The sequence below is a fragment of the Megalopta genalis genome, chromosome 14 (genome assembly GCF_051020955.1).
Source record: "Megalopta genalis isolate 19385.01 chromosome 14, iyMegGena1_principal, whole genome shotgun sequence".
Classification (NCBI taxonomy): Eukaryota; Metazoa; Arthropoda; class Insecta; order Hymenoptera; family Halictidae; genus Megalopta; species Megalopta genalis.
Genome location: NC_135026.1, coordinates 2,277,755 through 2,291,943, shown reverse-complemented (window position 1 = coordinate 2,291,943; position 14,189 = coordinate 2,277,755). Strand labels below are relative to the sequence as shown.

Below are 14,189 nucleotides of genomic sequence, written 5' to 3'. Positions count from 1 at the left end.
GAGGAAGCTGCCGGCTGGTTAAAGTGCAGGTAGAAACGGGGCGAGGAGGAGGCGGAGGAGGAGGAGGAGACGGAGGAGGTGGAGGAGGAGGTGGAGGCGGAGGTGAAGAGGCGAAGCCGTAGCAATAAAGTGTGTCAGAACTCGGCGGCGTTCCGCGTTTCCTTTTTCTCCTCCCGGTGCCGCTATAAAGTCGCCGTACCGCCGGATCCGCGTTTTAGCGCGCGCTGCGCCGAGCATTCGACCGAAAAAAGCTTATTATATCGCTGGATCACGGCTTATGGCCGGTGCCGACAATGTTGCGCGAAATTGCCGCGCGCGGTGAACACGCGCGAGGCGACGCGTCTCATCGCGGACATCGCGGAAATCTCCGGGATACTCTTTGATCGGTTTCCGCGCGCGGCTCGCTCGAACGGAAACCGTAAACGCTTTTCTCATTCGACGAGCTATTAACGGCGCGCAGTCTCGAGTATTCGATCTTTAGAAGTCTCTGTCGTTCGAGCGCGTTCCGCATCGAAACGGATCGAACTAATTTGTATAGTAATTCGGAGGCCACGTGACACGATTCGAAGACAATTCGAAGGCAATTCGAATACAATTCGGAGGCAATTCGGAGGCCACGTGACACGATTCGAAGGCAATTCGGAGACAATTCGAAGGCAATTCAAAGGCAATTCGGAGGTAATTCGAATACAATTCGAATACAATTCGGAGGCAATTCGGAGGCCACGTGACATGATTCGAAGGCAATTCGGAGACAATTCGGAGGTAATTCGAAGGCAATTCGGAAGTAATTCGGAGGCTACATAACGCTATTTGAAGGCAATTCGGAAGCAATTCGTAGGCCACATGACACGATTCGAAGGGAATTCGAGGAAAGTTTACGGCAATTTGGAGACAATTCGGAGGCAATTGAAGGCTTTCGTCGTTTTCTCGTCATAAATATCGCGGCCAACTAACACAGTAATTAAAGCTTTAATACAGTTACGAATCGAAGTCAATTCGAAGTCAATTCGGTGGCAATTCGGAGGCCACGTGACACAATTCGAAGGCAATTCAGAGACACTTCGGAGGTAATTTGAAGGCAATTCGAAAGCAATTCGGAGGCCACGTGACACGATTCGAAGGCAATTCGATGACAATTCGGAGGAAATTTACAGGCAATTCGGAGGCAATTCGGAGGAAATTTAGAGGCAATTTGGAAGCAATTCGGAGGCAATTGAAGGCAATTCGGAGGCCACGTGATACGATTCGAAGGTTATTTTCCTCCACGATGTAACTATTTCTATTAGAAATTTCAATAATAAGTTCTGAAAAAGTTATCAAATAAAGCCGAGAATTATTAGCGTCCTCGTCAATTGTACAAGCGTTAAAACGATCCGTCGTTGTCAGTGTTGAAAAAGAAACCACGGTAATTCATGGTTAAATTCAGTAATGTCTCCCTAACTGACGCTCAGATTCTGCACAAAAATGGACAATTTGGGAAGAGAAGATATGATTATTCGAGCCTTCCGCTTCGTTTTTATAGTTATAAATTGTCAACAACTATAAAAAACGAGCTCCAAGGCTCGGATAACCGTTCTCAAATTGTCCATTTTTATGGACAATCTGTGGGAGACATTACTGTAGGCTCGAATAATCGTGTCTACTCTTCTCAAATTGTCCAGTTTTGTGGACAACCTGAGCGTCAGTTAGGGAGACATTACACTAGACGTCTCGAACTTGGCTTATTAGACGCGGATGAGTTCGTTCTTCGCGATGACTGTTGTTGAGACAGTTTTATCTCGAGAATGAATTTTATCCGGTTCCTAAATGGCCGACCGAAGGTCACCGAGAGAATTGCGTTCCTTTCGGCGAATCTTTCGGTGACTTCGCGCGCTTCTGCCATCGAATTCCGTTGAATTCCCCTTGCCGAAGCGGGTAAAACGTTGTAGCCCGTATCGCGCGGTCTCCCGAATCGCGTCGCCGATGCACGCGTTCGGCCGCGTCGCCGCGATCAATATTATCGCGTCGATGCCACGAGCAATCATCGGAACACGGACCGGTCGCGCAGCCGAAACAACCCTCTCCAGCTCTCCCGGTATTTCGCCGCATTCATATCCTCGCACGCGTCTCGTTACTTTTAATTGTCCGCTCTCCACTCTGGATCGCAATTCACCGGGCGCGCGCGCGCGAGCGCTCGCGCCAACACCAGCACGCGAACGAAGAAAGGGATCCGTAAAACCGGCGTTCCCGGCTCGTAATTGCGCAATCATTTACGCGCTCCGGGCCGCGCAACTGACCGTAATTACGGCAACACAATAACCGGAATGCAGTTGTATGATAATGAGGAAAACGAGCGTCTTATGGGAGGCGTTTCGCGCCCCTTGCGGTCGGCCGCGTCCTTTAACTCCTCGCTGAACGAGTCGTTCAGAGGATACACCGCGCGTTAGGCCAACTTTTCGCCGGGAAATCTTCCGTGCTTACGTGTTAGATATGATTGAAAAATTCTGTCGTACTCGACGTTCTCGAATGAAGGTGCCTGGGAGAAGTATTGCGAAGAAAAAAGAAGTATTGTCGACGCTTCGATTGCCAAATGCAAAAAGAGAAATAATTGAAATTAAAAAGTCTATCGTAGTCGATGGCGTTTGTCTCTGTTCAGTGTAAACTCGTCCAATACGTCGCTATTCGATGTAAATTATACAAGATCGTGAGGGAAACGTCGCGGAATGTGAGCTCGCACGAGCTCACGAAGATTGTCTTTCGCGCGTGGAAGCGTTAATTGCGAACGTCGCCCCTTCTCCCGGACAATGTAACTCGCGCGATTAAATATTTTCCGAACAAAGGGAAGGATTCGTTGAATCGTACAATAATCCAAGGACGCACGCGGCGAAATCCGCAGGCGGATAACTCGTACGGAGTATCACAGCGTTTAAGGCGAGCTCCGCTATGTAACCTTCCTAACGAGCTCAATTAGCGGACCCGTGACGAAACACTTTCTTTTCCTGCAGCGACTGGCTTAAAAAGGAAACTGAATTTCCCGTTCGGCATAAATCCAGCGTCGCGATTGGAAATACGATTAAAAGATCGCGCGCGGCGCGATTCGAAACGTCGATGCGCGTCGATTTCTCACCTTATTCCACGTTTCGCCGCTCGTAAATCCGAAACGGGAGACTGCCTCGACTTAATTGCGCGACTCGGTGCAGCAACAAGTGCCCTGAAACAACGCTGCGAGCACCGAAGCATCGGCAACGATCGTTCGGGTCTTCTTTCTTCTCTTCGGAGTCGACGAAAGACGCGGAAACGTGGACGGCTTCTCCGTTTTTTTAAGCATCTGGCACGCTTCTTTAACCCTTTACAGCTGGAAGTAACGTTGATTCATACAGTATTTGATCTAGTTTCGTTTACGGATAAAGGACTTTGTTCCGCTGCTTCGTCTTTCTTCTTAATTAAGGAAGCTCTATATTTGCAATCTTTATATCAGGAGCAAATTCGACGTTTTACCCTTTCGACCGCAAGCGGCGATCGGCGTTCGCCGACTGAATTCGTTCATACTCTCCGCCATTTTCGATACACAATCCACATATATCGCAGGGACAATTTGTCGAAAATCGGCGAGCTAGCAGTCGGTTATCTCGTTGGCGAAAATTCTGGAAAAAGCCCGGGACTCGTTTCCCAGGGACAGACTCGGAGCATCCGTTCCGCGGTCGTTCCGCAAGACGAGGAGCCCGCAGCTGCGGATAATCGCGGCCGTTTCGATGCAAACGGGCCCAATGAAATTTTCACCGATTCGCCCCCGGGGGCAATACATCGGTGGGAGGCTGCGGGACTCGGGACTCGGCCGATCGCGAGCGGATATCTCTCGTTGCTCCCAGGACCCGGGGAACACGCGCGAACCATCCCTCGTAACGTCGATCGCTTACGGCCGCGGATAAGAGAACCGGTTCGTCGCCGAATAACGTTCGATTCCCGCGGCCGTGGCCGAGGCTCGAACCGTAAAACGACGTGGCTTCGCGTGTCCGCGGGTTCCTAACGAGAAGCGGGAAAACGGCCCGACGCGCCCGGGAAACTGGAGCAAACTCTGCAGCCTGAGGGACTTAACCGCGAAGCGTCTGGAAACTTGTCGGCAAAAACTGCCTCTCGGCGCTCAGATTTTTAAGGGGAAAGTTTCAGGCTCGAGGTGTTGTCGGATCGCTGCCAGAAATTAGGGGAAACGGCCCGCAAATTGTTCGTAGATCCGCGACTATTTCCGAGCCGAAAGTCCCGCGGCTGAACAACTTTTTACGCGACTCGCGAAGAAGATGAACCGAAGGAGTTCGATTCGAAGCGGTGCATCGATGCTCTGATATTCTTTTAATCGACCTTCGAGGATTTCAAGGACTCGCTTCTGTCGGAAATTCAGTCGTTGAAATCCTCTGAAAAGGTTCGACCATCGAGACAGTTTTTCTTTAAAAAATGTCTCGAAAGGGATATCGATCCAACAAATTATTTTACTCGATAGGACGCGACAATTTCTTCGTAAAAAGGAAGAACATAAAAGCGAGAAGAGAGAAGGATCGGAGAAGCTGGATTAAGCCTCCGTAATCGGCAGGATAATTAGCGAAACGTAGATAAATATCGCGCGGCCGGATTTCTTCGGTTCGCGAGAACTTTAGAATTCCGCGGATCGCCAATTAATCTTCGTTCCAAGCACGTTTCCAGTTGGTTACCGGGCTGTTCCGATAATTACATTTCACCCGGAAGGACCGGTTAATTGGTCATCGAAGGCAGCGCATCAATTCCTGTAGCGAACGCACGCGCGATTCAATTAAAACATAAAGACTGCGGCGTGCCGGGAGCCGAGGCATCGAGGCACGCCGGCTTTGCCGGAGAGAAAGCAGCGAGGAACAATCAATCTTCCGCTACAACATTGTTAAGGCTAATAAGATTTGTCAAATTGGCCGGCGCTCCTAATTACGGTAAACAGCCGTGCGCCCGACTAATTATCCTCGGCGCTTATCGGATACACGAGAGACGGCCGGGCTCTCGTTACGACGGAATAAAACGCGGGACGAACGATCGCGATTGGATTTTTCCCTTCGCGGCGCACAATGGCTGCCGCGGCGGCTCGATATCGCCGCGGCGAATCGCGAAAATTCCGTCCGAGACGTCCGTTCCGCTTCGATTTCGACGGCCCGTTGGATTTTTTTATCGGAGCCTCGCCGCGTTCGTTGCACAGCTTTTCTTCGGTCTTAAATGATATTCCCGATAGAGTAAATTTAATAGACGAAACTTCGAGTTCGGGAGCTCACGGAGACGTCACGGCGATTCGCCGATGTTTATTGGGTACGAATATTCGCGACTCGCGCGAGCGAGCGTCGCCAGAAAGCCGCGGATTCGCGACACTCGACGAGACGTTATTGCACAGCATCATCCTCCGGAAAACGAGCGGCGCGGAGGAGGGGGGCTGCGACGAAAGGAGAAGAGAAGCCAGAAGACAGCGAATTAATCTTCCCATTAGCGGTCGCTCGTCTCAATTGCCTCCGTCCTCTCCCGTTTTCTCCTCCCCGTTCCACCTCCCGACCTCGTTCTCCATTCGCCCCGCTCCGTCGTTCTTCTCGGCCACGTCGAACCGGAAGTCGCTTCTTCTCAAGCAGCCCGACGATGTTTCGCTTTCGGTTGTTTCGCGGCGAAGGGCTCGGCGAAGCCTTTCGAGGCGCAGACCGGGGTCTCGTCGTCGGTCGCTGACGGCTCCGGTTTAAGCAGGTGTCCTACGAGACGCGTTTTGAAAGCTAAGAAGCTTCGAGCGTGCCACGCGACTCGAGGTACCCTAATTTCTCTCAGAAATGTTCGGAAGCAATTAGGAGCCAATTCGAAAGCAATTCGGAGGCCACTTGACACGATTTGAATGCAATTCGAAGGCAATTCGAAGACAATTCGGAGGCAATTCGAAAGCAATTCGAAGACAATTCGGAGGCAATTCGAAAGCAATTCGAAGACAATTCGGAGGCAATTCGAAAGCAATTCGGAAGCAATTTGGAGACAATTAGGAGGCCACATGACACGATTTGAAGACAATTCGATGACAATTTGAAAGCAATTCGGAGGCCACTTGACATGATTCGAAGGCAATTCGTAGGCAATTCGGTGACAATTCAGAGATAATTCGGAGGCAATTCGAAGACAATTAAAGGCAATTCGGTGGCCACTTGACACGATTCGAAGGCAATTCGATGACAATTCGCAGACAGTTGAAGGCAATTCAAAGGCAATTCGGTGACAATTCAGAGACAATTCGGAGGCAATTCGAAGACAGTTCGAAGACAATTAAAGGCAATTCGGTGACCATTTGACACGATTCGAAGGCAATTCGGAAGCAATTCAGAGACAATTAGGAGGCCATATGACACGATTTGAAGACAATTCGATGACAATTTGGAAGCAATTAAAGGCAATTCGAATGCAATTCGGAGGCCACATGACACGATTTGAAGGCAATTCGATGACAATTCTGAGGCAGTTGAAGGCAATTCGAAGGCAATTCGATGACAATTCTGAGGCAGTTGAAGGCAATTCGGTGACAATTCAGAGACAATTCAGAGACAATTCGGAGGCAATTCGAAAGCAATTCGGAGCAATTTCCGGATCATTTCGCATCGGCGTAGCAATAAATTACGCAGGCCCTGCGCCTAGCACAGAGAAATTCACAGCAACCTGAAATTTTTGGCATTTCCCGGAGAAATTATTGAAACATCTAAAATACGCTTCCGAGAGATCGGCGGTTAATCAACCGAATACATATTTCCAAGGAATGTTCGGCGAAACAATGCGTAGATCTTTTCTCCTTGTTATCGAAGCGAACCGCGGCGCCGATCTTTTCCACGATGCAGAATCTCTCTATTGTTCCCGGCGGAAGGTTAACAAACAAACATTCGCTTCGCACGTAAATATTTAGCGCGGCGATCGTTTCGAATAGAGCAGTGGGTCACAGGTTTCCGTAGACCGTAGACCGAGGACTGTAGAAGCCGCGCGGCGAGCACACCGGCACGAGGCTTTCCGGATCGATAATGCTGGAAACGTACGGGGGGGGGGGACACATCGGTGACAATCTACGGACTCTCGAATTATTTATCGAATTCCGACGGATTTTGCAGCTCTTTGTTCTGTTTATCGGCTCGCCGGATAACGAACACCTGTATCTTCTTTTTCCCCCTCGTCGGCTCTTTCTCTCTCTCTCTCTCTCTCTCTCTCTTTCTCTCTCGACTCTTTCTCCCTCTCTAGCGCGCGCGCGCTCTCGTTTCCGCTCGAATTCCGCAGCCCGCCGCGACATTTTAATACGGACATCGCGGTTTATCGACGCCGCGCCGTTCGTTCCGGAAGTTTGAGTTGCAGGCCGCCGAACCCTCGTCCCGCCGGTTCCCGAGCTCACAATGGAGCACCGGCACGAGACGAAGTTCGAGTTTCTTGCCAGAGAAAGTCCACGGGCACGGAGATTCTGCGACAATACGCGGATTATTCAGCGAGTTTATACGCTTCCACGGATTATCCGTGCTATCGAGTGCATTTGAAATCAATGGAACGACTATTTCGTTGTCCGCCCCACCATCCTCCGCGTTCTCCTTCGAGTCCTACGCGGAGAACCCGTGTTTTCACCGAGAAAGTGGGTCGCCAATCTTTTCGATTTTTTAGTATCCCGTATAGTATTTTATTTTTGTTTATTTTTTATTTTTATTATTTATTCTTTTTTATTTACAGCATTTATATTTATTTTATATTTTATCAACTATCGCGCTTTCGACGGACATTTTTAGGCCGGTAGTTGCAACGAATCGGAGATACAGTAATACAGGAAGAGGTGATACGATTATTGGAGCCTTTTGCAGCTCGTTTTTATAGTTGTTGGCAATTCGAAGACAATTCGGTGAAAAGTTGAAGGCAATTCAAAGTCAATTCGAAGTCAATTTGGAGGCAATTCGAAGGCAATTCGATGGCAATTCGGAGAAAAGTTGAGGGCAATTCATAGTCAATTCGAAGTCAATTTGGAGGCAATTCGAAGGCAATTCGATGGTAATTCGAAGGCAATTTGGGGGCTAATTCGGAGGCAATTCAATTTAGAGGCAATTCGGAGGCGACGTGACACAATTCGAAGGCAATTCGGAGGCCACGTGACACAATTCGAAGGCAATTCGAAGTCAATTCGGAAGCAATTCGGAGGCCACATGACACGATTTGAAGGCAATTCGGAGGCAATTTGGAGGCAATTGAAGTCAATTCGATCATTACTGTATCGCCGACGGCTCGAAGCGCGCCGCGAGCATCCGGCCCGCGATCCGCGTCGCAGCGCGGCGCGGCGCATCGACGTTGTTTACCGGGATTTTCTTGCCCCGGTGTCGTGGCCTGACCTCAGTCGTCGCAGTCGGCCACGCTGACGTACAGTAAGTAAGTTTCTGACGGAAAATCGATGCGTAAGCGCCGTCGTGGCCGCCGGCAGCCGCTGCCGGCTGCCCCGATAGATCGCATAAGCCGGTTACAACACGGCCCGCGTTTATAACGCCAACGCTGCGCTACTCGAACCACATTTTTCCTCCCGAGTGTACCCCGAGGAATTGCTCGGGTCCATCGCTGGATATTCTTCGGCCCGGTGTCGCGCCGTTGGATCGAAGACGCGAATCCAGCCAATTAGCGCCTTTTATAACCGCGCATGCATTATTCCTGACAGGAATATCGCATCCGCATCCGCTTATTTAACGCGCCGGAACTCGTTCTTGTTTCACGAATGAAATTCAATTCTATCGTAATATATTCGAACGAACCAAACATTGGACGATCGAGGTGCAGAAGATCTGCTAAAATGACTCTTCTGCAAATTTTTAGAAGCAGAGCACACAAATCGGTGCTCTCGCTTGCGAAATTTCGGCTCATTTCGCTGTTGGATGATGCGATTATTCGTTTCGGAGAGCCAATTCGGGCGGCTAAAATATTCGAAGAATATTCGGGGGACTCTGATCCGTTATTTTTTGAAGCACAAACATTGTCACAATTTTTCTACTACTTCCAAAGGCCCGTAGTTTCGAAGCGTTTCGCGACGATTTCCGTCGAGCAACGGGAACGGCTGCGACTCGCAGGATTCGCGCGACGCGATCCGACGGCGCGGATTCGACCAATTGGCCGAGCGTTCCGTGCCGCCGGTCGATTTTTCATGCAGCCCGATCGGAGTGATATTGCAATAATCGGCGCGCTGTATTTTACAACGCAACCCCCGCCGCCTCGCGCGCCCTCGCGCGTTCTCGCGATCGGTTGTACATCGCCGCGCGAACTAATATGGAGAAGCGCATAGGCGGCACGGATTTTTTTTTGCCCGACCGGCTGCAATCGCTAATGGAATCGGCAATTAGAGGGTGCTGGGTGCCTGCTGGATCGCGATCGATAACGCGGAGGCGCGCCGCGCCGCGCGGCGAGCACCGAGCACCGAAATTTCATTGCCCCGCTTGACCCGCATATTTTCGAGGCTGCCGCAAAATCGTGACATTTACAAGGAAACGTTGTTATCAGTCGTGTGCCCCGCGGCTCGGCATCGATGTTAACCGGCTCGGCTGCGACTTAATTAAATTTTGCTAATGAAGCGCGGCGCAGCGCCGCCACGGCCTCTGCGACCCGCTGCGAAATTCGTCCCGGGAAAACTGAATTTTCCCCGGGACGTTGCGATCGCTCGCGCATATTTCCCGTCCAGTCGACCGCGATTAAAACGTTCAAAAAATCCGGCAATCTCTGTGTAGCGAGCGAACGGTTTTTTGTCGCAGGTCTGCGCGATGCTGCGAAGTCGCGCGAGCGTTTCTTTTGATTTCTGGTCTTCGCCGGTCCCGAAGGTCGAAGGGACTGTTGCGTTTTGACGATCGAGTTCGTGACCGTCGATTTTCCTTTTCACTTTCGCATGTACAGTAATGTCTCTCTAATTGACGCCCAGATTGTGACCACGGTCGAATAATCGAGCCTTGCGGGTTATTTTTATAGTTACGAATTTTAAATCGTGTCATGTGGCCTCCGAATTGCTTCCGAATTGCCTTCGAATTGCCTTCAAGTAGTGTCATGTGGCCTCCGAATTGCTTCCGAATTGCCTTTTAATTGCCTTCGAATTGTCTCCGAATTGCCTTCGAGTTGTGTCACGTGGCCTCCGAATTTCCTCCGAATTGTATTCGAATTGCCTTCGAGTTGTGTCACATGGCCTCCGAATTGCTTCCGAATTGTATTCGAATTCATATTCGAATTGCCTTCGAATTGCCTTCGAGTTGTGTCACGTGACCTCCGAATTGCCTTCGAATTGTCAACAACTATAAAAACGAGCTCCAAGGCTCGAATAATCATATCTCCTCTTCCCAAATTGTCCATTTCTGTGGTCATTCTGAGCGTCAATTAGGGTGACATTGTATTTGATTTCACAGGCTTTTATACACCGTGGTACAATCATCTTAAAACTCGCCTTCAACCGTGTTATTTTAGCTGGACAAATAGTTCCAATCGTTCGCGAGAATGAATTAAGCTGATCTCGTTGTTATGATTCGCGTTGTTTCCTTAGGTTAATTATTTTATTATTAAGAGCGAATCGCTCGAGGAATTGCATAAAACGTCACAAAACGCTGTACAAAACGCCGCAGCTGTATTAACCCTTTGCACTCGAGCGGCGAGTCCGAGGCTCCGCTAAAAATTGTTACAGCATTTATCATTGAATAATTATAACAGTATCAGATTTGTCGTATTTAAAAAACTGTTGAAATTGCAATTATTATACTTGCCAATTGGCGCAATTTCAGATGCATAAACTGCACTGAATCGTGTCAAATAAAAATACTGCAAATCAGAAAGCATCTTTTGGATTTCGAATTGAAATAGCTCCGACTGCAAAATGTTAATATATGTTATCTGGTAATTATTATTATCCCTTTGTGCTCGAGCGGTGACTCCGAGGCACCGCTAAAACGTTCATATCGCATTCCAAAATAATTCTTAAATCGACAAAATTTAGATTCGAAAAATTGCTAAAATTACAACACTGTTGTATAAATCACAAGACTCGATTTCACCCGCATAAAATGCGTCATATAAAATAGTTATAGGTCAGAGAAAATTCTTTTAGATCTCCAGTTAAAATGGCTTCGAGCGCAAAGGGTTAAACGTTAAATATTCCAACCTTTCAATTTGATGCCGCGTTTAACGTTGCCCGTCGCCGAGGGAAAACATCTCGGACGGCTGAGAAATCGCGTCGCGGCGATCGCGTTCAAGAAAAATCGTCGCGGCCGGTTTTCATTACCACGGTTTCTCTCCCTACAGTCCCCTCTTTATTCCGGGCGTTCTCGGGCAACGATTTTTCCGCCGGTATCCGTTCGTTTCCTCGTTACTCGCCGTTTTCATTCTTCCGCTAGCCCGGGACCCGGGACCCGGGTCCCGGAGCTATGTATTTCAGCCAGGAATTTTCCCTGTTTTATTTTTCGTCCCTGCCGTTCCGGCGGGCTCCCCGCCGCGCCGGCCCGCGCCGTTTCATCGTCTCGTTTCCTTCTCCTCCGCCGTTCCCCGGTGCTTCTTGTTTCTGTTACCGGAACCTCTTTCCCATTCGCGTGTAAAACGTACGTTTATACAGAGTTGGACGTAGTTTAACCAGGTGTCGGTGTGCAACGTGCACACTGCGCGCCGTGCAACGTGCAACGTGCAACGTGTACCGCGCGGTATACGAAGCGAGAGCGAACGAGCGACTGGCCCAGCCGTAAGATCCACTCGGTCGGACCATATTTTTCGTCGGAAATGCAACGCCTCCTCCCTTCTCACCCTCCGGCCACCCTCGGCGGCTACATCATCCGACGGAGCGCTGAAACTCGCCGGCAAATTATTAACGCTCCCATCGGAGCCCTCTCTTTCCTTTCTCATCTCGAGCTCCTCCCCTTTTCCCGCCGAAGCGTTTCCGCGCGGCTCCCGCCGGAAAATCGCATCGGGTTTTTCCTATCGCGGACTGCATCCCCAAGTATGCAGTCCGCGAAATTCAATGAGCCGGTCCGACGAGTTTTCAGAGTTCGTCGCCGACGCGTTTCCACGCATTTATCGCATTTATCGTTCATTTGAGTACGTCTAAATATCGGCGACGGAAGGGTTGAATTTGATCTCGATACGAAAGACGCGAATAACCTTGACAAGGTCGAGGAAGTTGAACGGTTCGCGGGGAAGCGATACAGCGCGCGAGACTGATTTGATTTCGGCGCAGTTAAAGGGTTAATTGCATCAGCTTTCGGGGCGCCGCGACGAAGTGTCGAGACCGGCCCGGTTTTTCGACGGTCTTTGTCCGGCCGCGCGCGGCGCAGCAAAGCGGAGAACGGCGGAAAAATTGAGTGCGAGACGCGCGAGATGAAATCGTTTCGCGTTGGAAAAAATTCGGTCCGAATTTGCAGGAGGCACGCGCGCTATTCGATCGCGCGCCCCCTGTTCATTATTCGCCGTTTCTACTTTGCTGTAAGCACTCGTGCGAGCGCAACGAACAACGTATGCGTTCGATTTATCGGGAAACGAGATGCTTTTCGCGCGAACGAATTCTAGCCTACGTCGATTTACCCGCGTACAACGCCGGCCGTTTTCGTATCGCTGTTCGTACGCTGACATTTTCCTCGGTTCGTTTAACCGTGTGTCCGTTCACCTTCGTTTGCCCTGTACGCCGTCCACTTCTACGCGAAAATTAATTGTGTCATCTTGTTGTTCCATCGAAAACATTTTATTTGTGGGGGAAACACTTTTTGTACGGGGTGTAATTAACGGGTTATTTGAATTTATGGATTGAAATCGAACATTCTGTGTAGATAGATTAAATTCAATTAAATTTAACTACATTGAACTAAATTGAATTAAATTAAACTAAATTGAACTAATTTGAACTAAATTAAACTAAGTTAAACTAAATTCAATTACATTGAATCGAATTGATTTGAATCGAATTGAATTGAATCGAATCGAATTAAATTTAATCAAGTTGAATTGAATTGAGTCAAATTGAATTGAATTGAATAAAATAAAACTGAATCGAATTGAATTGAATCAAATCGAATTAAATTGAATCAAGTTGAATTAAATTGAGTCAAATTGAATTGAATCAAATCAAATTGAAATGAATCAAATTGATTCGAATCAAATCGAATTTAAATGAATCAAATTGATTCGAATCAAATCGAATTTAAATGAATCAAATTGAATTGAATTGAAAATTACGACGATTCTTCTATTTCTCAAGTGCTCTAAGCAGTTCCCAAAGTCTCTTAGGCATTGCGATTGAATTATAAAATGTCGTGAACTAAATTGAACTCTCTCTAAGTTGAACTAAATTAAACTAAATTAAATTATATTGAATCAAATTGAATCGAATCCAATTGAATCGAATCTAATTAAATTGAATCTAATTAAATCGAATCGAATTGAATTGAATCGAATCGAATCCAGTTGAATTGAATCAAATTGAATTAAATTGAATTGAATCGAATTGAATCAAATTGAATCGAATTAAATTGAAACTTACGACGATTCCACTATTTCTCAAGTGCTCCAAGCAAAATCCCAAAGTCTCCTAGGCATTGCGATTGAGTTACAAAATGTCATTAGAGGTTTTTGCAATGAAACTGACGGACCGCCTCGGTCCGAAAAGGGTTAATAACCGGTATCCAGTTCGGTATCGGGCGTCGGTCGCGTCGGAACATCGACGAGCCGATGTTCGGCGGGATTGATAGCAATTATCGAAATAATGAAAGAGCTGAATATTCATAGGAAATGGTGTCGGGCGGCAGCTTCGCCAGATGGATACTCTGCCACGGGCGTGTTTGACGGCAACGCTCGATGGCCGGCCGAGTCACAATAAAGCGCGGCAGTTATCCAATTTGTACGGCAGGGAAGATCTAGGATCAGCGCGATCGTTTGCCGGTATCGGAATTACAGTCGTCCCGGACGGTCTATAAAGTCTGGATTAATATCCTATTTAATATCGAATTAATTGGTATCGGCGCCGCGTCGCGACGCGTCCCCCCCCCCCCGCACGCCCCCGTACCGCACCGTTACTCATTGTTCCGCTGTCGAATTTTCCGGGAAAAGCTTTCCCGCCGGCACGCGTATCCGACGGCCGGCTTTCCGTTCAATTTTAAAACGATATTACTGCCGGAAATTATTTCCATCGGGAGCCGGGAACATTTTCCAGGGGAACTGAAACCGAAGCCGCG

General features: G+C 48.5%; 1 protein-coding gene across 5 annotated transcripts in view; it reads left to right on the top strand.

Annotated features, from left to right (window-relative positions):
* The window catches only part of LOC117225726 (uncharacterized), a 380,710-nt gene that overhangs the window by 203,737 nt on the left and 162,784 nt on the right, over positions 1-14,189 (top strand). The window lies entirely within an intron of this gene.